Here is a 12396-nt window from a genome sequence, read left to right on the forward strand (position 1 = left end):
AGGAAAGCTTGAAGGAGTAGATTAGATTTGAATGGGGGCTTGAAAGATGCAATGACATTCACTAGGCAGAGGTGAGAGAAGGGTGTTCTAATAAAGGGAAAGTTTATGTGTCAGGGATGTGGGGAAGTGTCAGCTTTCTGGGTCTTCTGGGACCATTCCATCCCAAAACACTGAAAGTCTTGCGGTGGAATCAAAGTAAAAGGCCTTTTCCACTTTGTAGGATATTGTAATAATAAGTTATATCTTCACTCATGAGTGTTCTCTCTCTCTCTCTATTTTTATTGAGATATAATTGACACACAGGAAACTGCACATATTTAAAGTTTCTAATTTTATACATTTTAAACATGTTTATGAAGCCATGAATCAGGATGGTGAACATATCCATCACCCCCAGAAGTTTCCTTGTGCCCCTTTGTTTCTCTTTCCCTCCCTCTTTTGTATCCTCCTCTCCTTGCTTCAGGATCTGCTTTCTGTTACTATAGGTTAGTTTGAATTTTCTAAAATTTCCTATAAATGGAATTAATTATGCAATGCGCTTTTTGTCTAGCTTCTTTCACTTTACCTATTTTGAGATTCATCCATAGTGTTGTGTGTACCAATCGTTTATTCCTTTTTATTGCTGATTAATTTCCATTGTATGGATGTACCCCCATTTATTTCTCCATTATACTGGTAATGGATGGTCATGTGGATTGTTTCCAGTTTGGGGCTATTACAAATCAAGTTGCTATGAACATTCTTGTGCAAGTTTCTTTATGGACTTGCGTTCTTTTCTTTTGGGTGAATATCTTGGAATATGGTAGGAATATGTTTAACTTAAAAACAAAACAAAATTGCCAGTTTCCCAAAATGATTGGACCATGGAAGTTTCAGTTGTTCCACATCTTTGTCACCACTTGTGTGGCCGTCTTTTTCATTTTAGCCATTCCAGTAGATATACAGTGGTACCTCACTGTGGCTTTCAATTTGCATTTCCCTAATGACTACTTATGTTGAGTATCTTTTCGTGTACTTATTTTCCATCTGTCTATTTTCTTTGTCGAAGTGTCTGTTCAAATCTTTAGCTCATTTTAAAAACTGGTTGCTTGCTTTATTATTGTTGAGTTTTTAGAGTTTGTTGTATATTCCTGACACAAGTCTTTTATCAGATATACGTTCTACAAAGAGTTTCTCTAAGTATATGGCTTGTTATTTCAGTCTCTTGGCAGTTTCTTTCATAGAGCAAAAATTAAAATTTTGACGCAGTCCAATTTATCAGTTTTTTCTTTTATAGATTGTGCTTTTCGTACCATATCTAAGAGATATTTACCTCAGCCAATTTCACAAATGTTCTCTGCTGTTTCCTTTTAGAAATTTTATAGTTTTAGTTGTTTTAATTGAGATATAATTCACATACCATAACCCTTACTCTTGTTTTGAACATTTTTGTAGCTATGAATTTATTCAGTTTTTTTACTGCTTGCCCCAATTCATTTTTTTTGTTTTTTAGAATTAGTGATCTGTACAGAAGAATCATGACATTTGCACATAGAGAATTTGAATGCAGCCTGTGAAGACAGTTGTTATTGGCACTGAGTAAGATATTAATTCAAATGTAAACTCCTTTTTGTTTTTTTAAAGATTTTATTGGGGAAGGGGAACAGGACTTTATTGGGGAACAGTGTGTAGTTCTAGGACTCTTTTTTTCCCCAAGTCAAGCTGATGTCCTTTCAGTCTTAGTTGTGGAGGGTGCAGCTCAGCTCCAGGTCCAGTTGCCTTTGCTAGTTGCAGGGGGTGCAGCCCACTATCCCCTGCGGGAGTCGAACCAGCACTTATGGTTGAGAGGACGCGCTCCAACCAACTGAGCCATCCAGGAGCTCAGCAGCAGCTCAGCTCAAGGTGCCTGTTCAATCTTAGTTGCAGGGGGTGCTGCCCACCATCCCTCATGGGACTCGAGGAATCGAACCAGCAACCTTGGGTTGAGAGCCCACTGGCCCATGTGGGAATCGAACCGGCAGCCTTCGGAGTTAGGAGCGTGGAGCTCTAACCACCTGAGCTACTGCGCCAGCCCTCCATTTTTTTTTTTTAAGTTCTAGAAACTGGCATTTTATTTTATTTGTTTATTTTTAAGATTTTTATGAAAACATAGCTAACATACAATATTATATTAGTTTCAGGGGTACACCATAGTTATCCAACATTTATAGACCTAAAGAAGGGATCACTGTGATAAGTCCAGCAACCACATGACACAGTACCACGCTATCACAATGTTATTGACTATAGTCACTATGCTGTGTATTACATCCCCAAGACTTATTTGTTTTATACCTGGAAATTTGAACCTCTTATTCCCCTTCACCTCTCTCCCCACCTTTTAAATTTTTCAATTATAGTTGACATTCAGTATTATTTAATATTAACTTCACGTATACAGCATAGTAGTTGGATTTTTATGTAATTTATGAAGTGATTCCCCCTGACTAGTCTAGTACCCACCTGGCACTATACATAGTAATTACCATCTCATTGACTATCTTCCCTATGCTTTACTTTATATCCCCATGCCTATTTTGTAACTACCAATTTGTACTTCATAATCCCATTCCCCTTTCCACCCTGCCCCCAATCCCCTCCCATCTATCACCCTGATAAATCTAGTACCCATCTGATACTATACATAGTTATTACAATATTATTGACTATATTCCTTATGCTATACCCTACATCTCCATGACTACTGTGTAACAACAAATTTGTACTTCTTAATCCCTTCCCCCTTTTTACTCACTCCCCAGTCCCCCTCCTATCTGGCAACCGTCAAAATGTTTTCTATATCTATGAGTTTGTTTTCAGTTTTGTTTATTTTGTTCTTTAGATTCTACATATAAGAGAAATCACATGGCATCTGTCTTTCCCTGTCTGACATAGTCCACTCAGCACAATACCCTCCAGGTCCATCTATGCTGCTGCAGATGGTAAGAGCCCACTCCCTTCCATGGCTGAGCAATATTCCAGTGTATATATGCACCACCTCCTCTTTATCCATTCATCCATCAACAGACACCCAGGCTGCCTCCACATCTTGGCCACTGTAAACAATGCTGCAATGAACATATGGATACATATATCCCTTCAAAGTAGCATTTTGTTTTTTTTCAAATATACTTAGAAGTGGGATTACTGGGTCCTTTTTTGTCTTTTGTTATATAGCCTGTGTTTTAAAGTCTATTTTGTCTGGTATAAGTATTGCTATCCTAGCTTTTTGTTGTTTCCATTTCCATGAAATACCATTTTCCATCCCTTTACTTTCAGTCTATTTGTGTCTTTCAATCTGAAGTGAGTCTATTGTGGGCAGCATATGTGAGGGTTTTGTTTTCTTATCCACTCAGCCCTTCTCTGTCTTTTGATGGTATTTAATCTACTTACATTGAAAGTAATTGTTGATAGATATGTAGCTGTTGCCTCTTTATTATTCATATCTTTTATCTTTTTTTTTCATCTTAAAAAAAATCCCATCTAACATTCCTTGTAATACTGGTTTGGTGGTGATGAACTCCTTTAGCTTTTTCTTGTCCGGGAAGCTCTTTATCTTCCTTTGATTCTAAATGATAGCTTTGCTGGGTAGAGTACTCTTGGTTGTAGGTCCTTGTTTTTCATCACATTTAATATTTGGTGCCAATCCCTTCTGGCCTGCAAAGTTTCTGTTGAGTTTCAGTCTTATGGGAGCTCCCTCATAAGTTATTAGTTGCCTCTCTGTTGCTGCTTTTAGGATTCTTTCTTTGTCTTTAACCTTTGCCATTTTCATTATAATTTGTCTTGGTGTGGGCCTGTTTGAGTTCATCTTGTTTGGGACTCTCTGCACTTCCTTGACTTGTATGTCTACTTCCTTTGTCAGATTAGGAAAGTTTTCAGTCATTATTTCTTCAAATATTTCTCAATCCCTTGCTTTCTCTTCTTCTGGTACCCCTATCATGCGAATGCTGTTATGCTTCATGTTGTCCCAGAAGTCTCTTAAACTAGCCTCATTTTATTTATTTATTTATTTATTTATTTATTTATTTATTTATTTATTTATTTATTGTTGTTGTTCTGCTTGGGTGTTTTCTGCTATCTTGTCTTCCAAATCACTGATTTAATCCTCTGCTTCATCTATTCTGTTGGTGATTTCTTCTAGTGTATTTTCATTTTAGTTATTGTATTCTTCACTCTAGTTCTTTTTTTTTATGGTTTCTATGTCCTTTTTAATGCTGTTATCTCTTTGTTGAAGTTCTCACTAAGTTTCTTGAGTATCCTTATAACTGTTGTTTTTAACTCTGTGTCTAGTAGGTTGTTTGTGTCCATTTCTTATTTTGGAGTTTTCTCCTGTTCTTTCATTTGGGATGTATTTTTTTGTTTTCTCATTTTGGCTGCCTCTCTGTGTTTGTTTCTGTGTATCATGTAGAGCTCCTCTATCTCCCAGTCTTGACAGGTGACCTTATGTAGTACCGTGTTTCCCTGAAAATAAGACCTAGCCGGACAATCAGCTCTAATGCATCTTTTGGAGCAAAAATTAATATAAGACCCGACCTGGTCTTATATTAAATTTTGCCCCAAAAGATGCATTAGAGCTGATTGTCCGGCTAGATCTTATTTTCGGGGAAACACGGTAGGTGCCCTGTGGGGCCCTGGCAGAGTTTCCCTTGTCAGCTGCACTAGATGTTCGAGGAGCATCCCTTGTTTGGGTTGTGTGTACCCTCCTGTTATAGTTGAGCCTTGATTGCTGTTGGCATGTCAATGGGTGGTAGTGACCCTCAGGCTGATGGCCACATCCACATCCACGGTTTATGGGCTGCAGTGTGAAGGGCTTACCCCACTGAGTGGGATTCACCCCAGTGGGCTCTGGTGTCTGTTGGGACTGCCCTTTGTATGTGCTGCTTGTGGGGCTAATTGGGTGCTGCTCTGCTGTGGTCTGAAGCCAACCTCCAATGTGTTGGTTCTGGGGCCTGTTGGGAGGGGCTCCATTGCAGGCCCAGGTCAACCACGGGCTGTGACTGGCCAAGGAGTACATGGTAGGGGCTACAAAGCGATCCACAGTTGGTTACTGCCTGTGCTGTACCTGTAGGCATGCAGGAGAGGCCAAGCTCTGAACTGACGGTGGCTGCCACTGGTACTGGGTCTGGGGTAACTCCATAAAAAGCCAGGACACTCTAAGGCCTGCTGCCACCTGCAGGCTCCTGTAAGATTCATCCACTGATGAAACCTCCTGCAGTACCCAAATGGGGTAAGGCAGTGTCTCATTGAGTCAGTAGTTTGGAGCAGCAGAGCTCACCAGGTCAATCAGATTCAGATTTGGCCTGTGGGAGTAGGCTCAACACAGGAAAGATGGCATCTGCCTGCCGGCTGCATGGGAGGAGGGCCCCACCCAGGGAAAATGGGGACTGTCCCTCCAGTCCTCACCCTGAAGTTACATAGTTCAGTCTCTCCCCATATGTCTGCGATACCCCAAGAGTCACCATGTCTCTGCCAGAGCCCAGGGTAAGTGCCTGAGAGGGCCCTTTAAGAGGATGTCTGGGTTTCCTCGCAGCCTTCTGTCCTCCTTGGATGATCAGAATCCCCACTTTTTTTCACAGCCAGAAGTTGTGAGGGTTCCTCTTCTCGGGTTGGGGAGCCTGGTTTGAAGGGCTGCAGTCCCTCACTCCTTTGTGGGGAACCACTGTGGCTGAGAGAGCTCTCTTGATTTTCAACTGCCACATGTGGGTGTGGGACCAGCCTTTTTGCATCTCTGTCACTCCTACTAGTCTTGATGTGGCATATATATATATATATATATATATATATATATATATATGTATATATATATATATATATATATATCCTTAGTTATAAAACTTCTGTTAACTAGACTTCAGATGGTTTTCCAGGTTAATTGTTCTGTAATTTAGTTGTAATTTTGATATGTTCATGGGACGAGGCAAGCACAGCATTTATTTACTCTGCCATCTTGGAACTCCTCTGTAGGAAAAGACAGTGTTATTCTTCTGACATTGTCTTTCACAGGGAAGGCTTCAAGTTTGAATGAAGTCCTGCTTATAAATTGTTTCTTTCATGGATCATGTCTTCTGTGTTGTAACCGAAAAATCATAGTCATATCCATTGGCATCTAGGTTTTCTCCCATGTTATCTTCTAGGAGTTTTTGTTGTTGTTGTTGGAGAAGTTGGCTGATGCTTTATGCTTTATTGCTTTGGGGGAGGTTTGCTCAGGAGCTCTTGGTGGGGCAAGTCCGCTTCCTCTTCGGTGTCAGGGGCTTCTGACTACACAAGATGGCGCCGTCTGTGTGGATGGCGGCCATGCACAGGTCCAGGCGGTACTTGTTCTTGCAGATCATGTGCTGGCTGCTGCTGAGGGTGGTCCACACATACAAGGTGGCCAGTTTTCGCTGGCTGGATCTCGGCATCATGACGACCACCACACCTTTGCCATCAGCTGTTGGCTCCGCGCCCACCGTCTTTCGGTGAATCAGCCCCTTGGGGCGGAAGGAGTTGTGGGCCTTCAGATTATTGGGCTCAGTGCTGTATATCTGCTTGTTCCTTTTGATCAGGAAGCTGAAACAGTTGTACGTGACCATTCATTGCAGATGCGTGGACATGGCAATAGCTCTTCTTTCTGTGGCAGCCAGAGACAGAGAGACTCTTATAGGAGTTTTATAATTTTATGTTTTACATTTGGGTCTATGATCCATTTTATGTTAATTTTTGTGACAGGTATAAGTTCTGTATCTAGATTATTATTTTTTTGCATGTGGATGTCTAATTATTTCAGCATCATTTGTCAGAAAGACTATATTTGCTCCATTTGCTCCCTTGTATTGCCTTTATGAAAGATGAGTTGACTATATTTATGTGGATCCATTTCTGAATTCTCTATTGTGTTTCATTGATTTATCTGATTTTCTGCCAACACCATACTGTCCTGATTACTGTAACTTGATAGAAGTTCTGAAGTCAAGTAATGTCAGTTCTCTGACTTTGTTCTTCTCCTTTAGTATTGTGTTGGCTAGTCTGGGTCTTTTGCCTCTCCATCTAACCTTTGCTTGTCAACACCTACAAAATTATGTGCTAGGATTTTGATTGGGACTGCATTGAATCTATAGATCAACTTGGGAAGAACTGACATCTTGACATTATCGAGTCTTCTTTCACATGGACATGGAATATCTCTCCATTTATTAGGTTCTTCATTGATTTCTTTCATCAGAGTTTTGTAGTTTTTCTCATATAGATCTCATACATATTTTGTTAGATTTATACATAAGTATTGCATTTTTAGGGGATGCTAGTGCAAATGGTATTTTATTTTTAATTTCAAATTCTGCTTGTTCACTGCTCATAGGAAAGCAACTGACTTTTGTATATTAACCTTGTATTCTGCAGCCTTGCTATAATCACTTGTTAGCTCCAGGACTTTTTTTCGGTCAATTCTTTAAAATTTTATACAGATGATCATTCCATCTATGAACAAAGATTGTTTTATTTCTTTTTTCCCTATCTGTATACCATTTCCCCGCCTTTCCTTGTTTTATTGCGTTAACTAGTACTTCCCCTACAGTGTTGAAAAGCAATGGTGAGAGGGGACATCCTTACTTTGTTCCTGATCTTAATGGGGAAGGTTCAAATTTCTCACCATTAAGTATGTTGTTAGCTGTAGGTTTTTGTAGATATTCTTTATCAAATTGAGAAAATTCCTCTCTATTCCTAGTTTACTGAGAATTTTCATCATGGATCGACATTAGAGTTTGTCAAATGCTTTTTCTGCATCTATTGATATGATCAGGTGATTTTTCTTTTTTAGCTTGTTGATTCGATGGATTGCATTAGTTGATTTTCAAATGTTGAATCAACTTTGCATACCTGGATAAATCCCACTTGGTCATGGTGTATAATTCTTTTTGTGCATGGATTTGGTTTGCTAATATTTTGTTGAGAATTTTCCGTCTATGTTTATAAGAGATATTGGTCTGTTGTTTTTTTGTAATATCTTTGTCTAATTTTGGTACTAGGATAATGCTGGTCTCATAGACCGAATTAGGAAATATTATCTGTGCTTTAAAATTTTATTTATTTATTTATTTATTTATTTATTTATTTATTTATCTTAATTTATTAGTTTCAGGTATACAGAACAAGGTAATACTTAGACGTTCATCATTTATATCCCTCACACTGTGAACCCCCCACCCCCCATCCACTATCCGTCCGACCTCACACCGAGCCATCACATTATATATATAAAATTATAGTTGGCATTCATTAATGTTTAGCTTCTGGTGTACAATGCCATGATCAGGCATCCACAGTATCCCTGAGGTGGTCTCCCAAATAGGACGCATGTCCATCGGATACCCAACAAAATCTTTACAACATTATTGAATACGTTCCCCAAATTAATTTTCAAAAACCCTGAGGCCATCTTGTAGTTACCAGTTGCTTCCTAATCCCTTCACCTTTCCCCTTATCCCCCTCGCCCGCACCCATCTAACAACGCTCGGTTTTTTCCTTTTTGTCCCCAAAACTGTTTCTGATTAGTTCATTCACTTATTCTTTTCTTTAGATTCCGCATATAAGTGAGATCATATGGTACTTGTCTTTCTCTTTCTGACTTATTTCACTTAACATAATGTTCTCTAGATCCATCCATGTTGTTGCAAATGATAAGATTTCTTTCTTCTTATGGCTGCGTAATACTCCATTGTATAAATGTACCACAGCTTCTTAATCCAGTCATCTACCGATGGGCATTTCGGTTGTTTCCATATCTTGGCTATTGTGTAAAGTGCTGCAATAAACATAGGAGTGCATACAGATTTTTGAATTGGAGTTTTGGATTTCTCCGGGTAGATGCCTAGGAGTGGAATTACTGGATCATAGGGTAGTTCCATTTTCAGATTCCTGAGATACCTCCATACTGTTTTCCATAGAGACTGCACTAATCTGCAATCCCACCAACAGTGCACTAGCGTTCCCTTTTCTCCACATCCGCGCCAGCATTTGTTGTTTGTTGATTTATTGATGATAGCCATTTTGACTGGGGTGAAGTGGTATCTCATTGTGGTTTTTATTTGCGTTTCTCTGATGGTTAGTGAGGTTGAGCATTTCTACATATGTCTTCTTGCCTTCTGTATGTCCTTTTTAGAAAAATGTCTCCTCAAGTCCTTTGCCCATTTTTTAATTGGGTTGTATGCTTTAAAGTTTTTAATTTGGATGACGTACAATTTATGTATTTTTTCTTTTTTTTCTTGTTTGCTTTTAAAGTTAAACATAGGAATCGTGAAATATTCCCATCGAGCACAGCATATACTGAAACTCTCCCTCAGTTTCATGTTATGGCAATTGAAGGGTTAAAATTGACATTGTGGGGAAAAGAAGAAAGTGAGGATGACTTTTACTTGGACGTTAGACTTCCAAGTGTGGTTGAATGTTAGCCATTGCCTTTGAGCATTGAGCAACGGATAGTCAAGAATAACTAACTGTTTGGGAATGCCTTTAATCCTTAGACCTTTAGCAGCTTTCCTCTGGAAGGGGTGAAGCCACAACTACTTAGTAGAAGCCACGACTAGTAAGACAAAGCCACCCTCTGACCTGTAGTAATGTTATCTCAAGGGTGAGTGGGAGCGAGGAGAAAGTGTCAGAATGAGCAGGAGCTTTGGAGTCCCACTCTTGGGAGCCCCAAGTGGGTTCTCTGGGATCCAGCTGCTGAGATGGAGTTAGGAGTACAAAAGGGGTGTAACACCTGTGGAAGGAAAAGGGAGGAAGTGGGATTGACCAGGAGGAGGTCTCGGCCTGTGATGCACTGACAGCCTCTGCCAGTCCAAGGGGCATGCGCTGGGCGAAATTGCTTGTTAGAGGAGTTCCGTGTTGGGAGAAAAGGGCTAGGCCCACGTGCCACTGTCTTGCTCAGCTGTTGGCTGTGGGTCACCCCTGAGAAAAGCATGGTGTGGCTCCAAAGCGGATGGGTCCCTGAAGAAGGCCCAACACTCTTAGCAGCAGGGCAGCAATATAAACAGTAAAGTTCCATGCAGGCCATGCAGGCAGACCTGAGGTTCAAATCTCAGCCACATGTGACCTTAGGCAAACACCTGATTCAGTTTTCTCATCTGCAAAATGGAGAGAAGGCCTTTCTTACAGGGTTGTAGGAGGATTACATAAGAGGAGAATGAACAGGCGTTCAATTACGTTCCTCCCTTTCCCCCAAGTGGAAAGGAGCCAAGGTAAGATCCTGTTCCAAGAACCAGCTCCCACCCTGTTCTTTATAAATTTCATTTCCTCTCACTTTCCACGAGGGGATCAAGTTTCCTATGGCAGTTTCCTGATCCTCTGGATATGCTGCCTCCTAGGAGGGCCTGTAGTGTCCCTAACTTGTTCTCCTTCTGTCTTTCTCAGGGAGACTCAAAGACCTCCATAGCTGTTGCCCCCTTTCCCCCCCCGCAGGCGGGGACCACTGGCTGATGTTAGGATGAGATGGGGTAATGCTTCCTGGAATAGACTAGAAGTAAGCAAATTGCACCATCTCTTTCAGCTGCCTGCATACACATTCCACTGATGATTCCTGTAAGAAGAAACCATCGTGTTCCTCTTTCTAAGTGTCTCTTTAGAAGCCCGAGGACAGATCCCTCTCCTTCACTTAGATTCTGTCTCTTCCCTGGGAGGTGAGATAGTGCCTGAATGGCAAAGAGGAGGACCCATCCTGTGAGTGATTATCCGTCATCCGGGTCCTCCAACCAGAGGGACACAGGTCTCCGAGGGCCAGTGTGCACGTAAATGGGCACATTTTACGGAGGAGTCTCAACTCGTTGGAGTATAAACATAAAACAGTTTTATTTCTTCCAGTAACTGCCCCCGCTGTATCATGCCAGATCTCTCTTTCCTGCTGGGGAGCAGCTCCCTTAATGACATCTTGATGTGGTTCCATAACTTTCCAGCTACTTTCAGTTTCTAGAACAGTCTCATTCCAGTAATTAGGACCCAATCTTTTACATTTTAAAAAATTGTCATTGCAAACTTGATTCAGAGCTCTTCTCCTCCCTTTCCTCCAGCACGAGTTAGAGCTGGGCCATGGCAGTGAAAGGGAAGTGGCCCCTGGCTTGATGGCACCTTATCTCCCACTCCTTTGAGGCCTTAGCATTTCTGTTTGAGGCTGGGGGAAGGGATGGGCATAAGAGGCTTCTTTAAAAGACGTCTGAGGCGGGCAGCCGGTTAGCTCAGTTGGTTAGAGCGCAGTGCTCTTAACAACAAGGTTGCTGGTTCGATCCCTACGGGGGCCACTGTGAGCTGCGCCCTCCACAACTAGATTGAAACAACTATTTGACTTGGAGCTGATGGGTCCTGGAAAAACACACTTAAAATAAGTATTTTTTAAAAAAGTTTAATAATAACTACAAAAAAAGACTTATGAGAACAGAGGAGGTATCTCCTGTCTGTTACATGCTAGAGATTTCACCCCGGCTTCCTCCCTTCCTCCATCACTGACCCCCACCCCGCACCCCAGCACCACCCTTTGGTGCCACCAGTGGTACAGGCTCCCAACAACTCCATTATCTGGCTTCCAACTTCTAATTCAGCAGCAACCTGGGTAAACCTTTGGCTCCTGCCCTTGAGTTGACTTCTGTGAATCTCCTCATGGAGCCACAGAGCCTTCTGGGATGACTGGCCCCCAAAGGCCACACAGAGCTGGGATGGGAGAGCTGCTCCCATCTTCTCTCCACTCAAGCTGCACCACGTTCCTTCACATCCTGCTGGGTGGGCAACTGCAGTGGGCGCCCCGCTTCCACCATCTCCTGGCTGAAACATGACATACACCGGCAAGCCTGAATCCCAAGGTCATGCCCACTACCAATATTCTCTTCTGCCTACTTGGTTGTATCCTGTGGTCCCTCTGTCCCCTCACCTGTCCCCCTCTGTCATCCCTTGAGCCCTAAGGAAGTACCTGGAGATCAGTGTGAACTACCATGATAATTTTTTGTTGGGATTAATAGAATCTGCCCAGTTGGGGCTTGTCCAAGAGCTGAACTAGCCATGGTGAGATGGTGGTCACCTTGTAAATGGGCTAAACTGTGTGACCACGTTGATGTCATCAGCACAGATCCACTGGACAGAAAGAAGGCTGAAGCTCCCTCGTCACACCCCTTCTCTGTCATGTTTGGACCATTTTCTCCCCAGGGAGGCTTGGGGTCCTGCCCACATATTGTAGGATAGCCCACCTGAACGATTCTTTCCATCTGAAAACTGAGAATCTCCATTGTTTGCATAGTACGTTTCCTGCCATTGTTCCCTAGATATTTGTAACTCACTCTAAGTAGAAAGGTGCTATTAGCATTCTGAGTGTATGGGTGAGGAAACAGGCACAGAAGCTAGAGACTTGCCTGAGGTCCCAGCTGA

At 41.7% G+C, this 12396-nt stretch overlaps 1 pseudogene across 1 annotated transcript; it reads right to left on the reverse strand.

The window, feature by feature from the left end:
- Positions 1 to 6221: 6221 nt before the first annotated feature.
- On the reverse strand, positions 6222 to 6611 carry LOC308487815 (large ribosomal subunit protein eL28-like; annotated as a pseudogene). Its single transcript has one exon. The product of its transcript is annotated as a large ribosomal subunit protein eL28-like (transcript).
- Positions 6612 to 12396: the final 5785 nt, after the last annotated feature.

This window comes from Rhinolophus hipposideros (assembly GCF_964194185.1).
Source record: "Rhinolophus hipposideros genome assembly, chromosome: 19".
Taxonomy (NCBI): Eukaryota; Metazoa; Chordata; class Mammalia; order Chiroptera; family Rhinolophidae; genus Rhinolophus; species Rhinolophus hipposideros.